Here is a 4,145-nt window from a genome sequence, read left to right as displayed (position 1 = left end):
TCTTTTGTCAATAATTTGCATTTGTCATGATTTATGTTCTAATTGCACAATTGGGAAGACTCATAAATTGTCATTTGGTTTGTCTAAGATTATTGCTTCTCATCCTCTTGAGATTTTGCATACTGACTTGTGGGGCCCTGTTCCTGTGTTCTCTAAAGAAGGACATAGATTTTATTTGTTACTTGTAAATGATTATTCTCATTTTTCTTAGTTGTTTTCTTTTGTGAGAAAATCAGATACTTTAAGCTGCTTTGAAATATTTAAAAATATTATGGAAAACAAACAAGTTTACTAATCAAAAAATTTCATAGAGATGATGGTGGCAAATTTTTGAGTCTCATTTTTATAAATTTATTAAATTATCATGGCATTAAGTATTGGGTTTCATGTCCGCACACTCTCAAACAAAATGAGGTTGTTGAAAGAAAGTACAAACATGTTATGGAGGCAGGGTTGAGTATGATGTCTCATGCCTCTGTGAACATCAGGTTTTGGGTAGATGCCTTCAGAACAACTGTTTATCTCATAAATAGACTTTTCAATATTAACCTTGTTAACAAATCACCCTATGAGCTTTTGTTGAAACGTATTCCAAAGTATTCATTCCTAAAAGTTTTTTTATGTACCTGTCAATCCTACCTTATTCCCTTTAATACTTTTAAATTGACCCCTAAAGCCAAAGCTTATGTTTTTCTAAGCTACAGAAGTAATTATAAAGGCCATTTATGTCTTGATCCTATATTGAATAAGATTTATATATCGAGCCATGTGACCTTTAATGAGTCCAAGTTCCTTTATGCTGGTTCCAATACTCTTGTCTCCTTCAAGGAGGTCCATAGTTGGCTACGTCGACAGGAAGTCTCCAATATATGCAAGAATCCTCTAAAGTTCATTCGAGTATTATACTTATAAATAGCTCAAAAGTCATAAATATTGGTATTCTCATCTCTGCTCACCCAAATCCTCCTTCACCAACACCCAATTTTTAGGTCATTTCAAAATTTGAGTCTACTAGCCAAAGTCCTGAACCTGCAAGTATAGTGGCCATTGAATCTACTAGTGATGGATCTTGTCACTTGTTAGAAATAAATCTGGTTGTGGATATTTCACCACCTGAAGAGATTCAGCAAATTTCTTGAACGCATCACATGGTTACCATATCCCAAGATGGAACCCTGAAACCAAAATTGTTCTTGTCCACCAAATATCCCTTGAGCATTGCCATTCTCAGTGTCCTATCCCAAGAGTCGAAACCTGAAACCTTTACTAAAGTCCTTTCAGATAAAAAATGGAGAGTAGCTATGTAGGAAGAATTCAATGCCCTAGCCAGAAATGAAACTTGGACTTTAGTTCTCCCATTACCTACTCAAAATTTGGTTGGGTGCAGATAGTTATATAAAATCAAAAGGCATATTGGCAGGTCTATTGTTAGATACAAAGCTAGGTTTGTTGCTAAGAGATACAACCAACATGAAGGAGTTGATCACTTTGAGACCTTCGGTCCTATGGTTAAACCTACCACTGTCTAAATTATTCTATCATTAGTTGTGAGTCTTGGTTGGTCCATTCACTAGTTAGATGTGAATAATGCTTCTCTTCATAGGTTTCTATAAAGAGTTTTGTGGGCAGTAAGTATCCAAATTATGCTTGTAAGATTGATAGAGCCCTGTAGGGATTAAAGAAAGCTCAAAAAGCCTTGTTTTAACAGGTTCACAATTATCTCATCCAAATGAGTTTTGTTGAGTCAAAAGTTAATGTCTCTTTTCATTAAAAGATGTAAAAATATTACCTTGCATGTGCTTGTATATGTGGATGATATCATTGTTACAGGAAACTCTTATGCTTAAGTTCAAAGTTTAATAAATAAGTTTGAAAAATAGCTTTCTATAAAAGACTTGGGCTCTCTGAGGTATCTCTTGAACATTAAAGTTATTCTTTTGTCTGATGGACTAGTTCTTTTTCATAAGCATATTCTGGATGTGTTAAAATGTGCTCATATGCTTGAAGCCATCACCAGCAACTATTAATGTGACTCTCTAAACTTGAAGGAGACACTTTTGAGGACGTGACACACTATGGTAGTATAGTTGGTGCCCTACTGTATATCACGTTCACTCATCCGGATATATCATATGCAGTAAATAAAGCGTGTCAATTTATGCATGCTCCCACACAAGTTCACTGGAATCATGTCAAAAGGATTCTCAGATATCTTATGAGCATTGTTACATTTGGTTTTCATGTTCACAAAAGTAAGTCGTTTAAACTTTCAAGATATGTAGATGTTGACTGGGCAGGATGCCCTAATGATAGACAATCCGTTGGTGGGTATCTTACTTTTCTTGGCACTAACTTGATCTCATGGAACTCTTCTAAGCACCAGATCGTTGCTAAGTCCAGCACTAAAGTTGAGTATAAGGCCTTGGCAGGGGTTATTTCTGAATTAACATGGTTGGGCTATCTCTTACGTGAGTTGTATGTTGATCAACAAGATACACATGTTATATGGTTTGATAATCTTGGGGCTAGCGTATCTTGCTGCAAATCTCATTTTTCATGCTTGAATGAAGCATATCAAGATTGATTTTCGCTTCGTTTCGGAAGAAGATATAAAAGAAGGATCTTGAAGTCAGATTTATTATTTCTAAAGAGTAGTTAGCAGACATCCTAACCAAGCCTTTGCCAACTGGTTGTTTTGAAGGTATTTGAACCAAGCTCAACCTCACCGCTAGAGAGATGCGCTTGTAGGGGGATGTTAAAGAAGCAGATAAGGAAAGAGAAGTATCCAACATAGGGAAGACACCTAGCATTGAGAAGAATCCTAAGCTCCTCAAGACTCCCTGTAGGATTGAGAAACCTCCCAAGGCCCTGTCATTTGTTGTAATGTGAGGCTCTATATATGCCTCACCTCTCTTGTAATATTCATCTCAGAAATAAAGAGAGTGAGTGAGAGTTCCTGTGGACATAGGCTTAGCCTAGAACCACGTAAAATCATGTTTGTCTTGTGTTTTTGCTTGTGTGCTCTATCTTGATCAGGTCTGATCTTGGGCCAACATATGACAGAACTCAAAGGTCAAGCTTCCTCAAGTTATGCTGCCAGTTGTATAAAGGACATTTCTGTGTTCAGGCAGAAATAGTTAACTAGATTTTTTTTGCAGACATGCTAGCTAAAGCTTGCAGGACTTTGTTTTCAAACTCAAACAATGCTCAGAGAATAATCTTCCTTGCCAAAATGCCAAGGCAGCTAAAAAAAACAAACATGTAAGCATAATGAACTATGCAAAGCAGTTGATTTCCCAAAACTTGCTACCTAAATCCTTGTACCATCTTTGGGCCTGAAAGGGGGTAAGCTCATGGAGTTTTACGGCAGGGAGAGCCAGCACAGCTAGGTCTCTGATCCTGGGGACGGTTTCTCGGTGTAAATATAAAGAAAAAACTAGAATCCTGGTGACCTCAACTCTGGGCCTAACACTATGCATGACCTAGTTGAAATATTTATCAGCAGTCCCAGAATGACTCCAGAAAGGCTCGGTAAGCTCTTGAGAACTAGTTGGGCCAAGTCTTCGACGAGTGTGGGTAGCCTTCACTCGTTAGATCTCAAGCACAGCCTTGGCTCCCAACCTGTTTTAGATTCAAAATTATACCGTTTGGAGTTTCCTTGCAAGGTGCATGTGTCGGGGAATAGACCTAGTTGAAAGGCAAAGTTAGAATTTTTTTTTTTAAGAAAGGGGGTCACTTAGGCCCTGTTTGGACCACAGGCTGAGAAAACCTAGCTTTCTGAAAACTCGGTTTTAAAACCTTGGTTTAAAATTTGGTTTTTGAAACATTCTGAAAACCTAGTTAGCTGTTTGGATGACAACTATTAACCTGTATATAACCAAGTTATCTTAAAGTTGCTGTTTGGATGACAGCAAACCTGGTTTTGCAAATTTTTTTATAAAAAATTCTTATAACAATTAATTTTGAGCAAAAATTAATATTTTCACGAGTAAAAGAAGGTCCTTTGCACCAAAAAAAAAAAGAGTTCATCATGTCATTCATGTAAGTAATCATTTTTTTTTCGTTTATCATTATAAGCGCAGTTTATGATCATTTCGACACAACACTATAAAAAAATATCCAAATTATATAAGATATTCTTAACC

Source organism: Nuphar pumila, chromosome 2 (genome assembly GCF_984573655.1).
Source record: "Nuphar pumila chromosome 2, dmNupPumi1.hap1.1, whole genome shotgun sequence".
In the NCBI taxonomy this organism is placed as follows: Eukaryota; Viridiplantae; Streptophyta; class Magnoliopsida; order Nymphaeales; family Nymphaeaceae; genus Nuphar; species Nuphar pumila.
The sequence above is the reverse complement of the archived record's forward strand: the minus strand, read 5'-3'. Positions refer to the sequence as shown.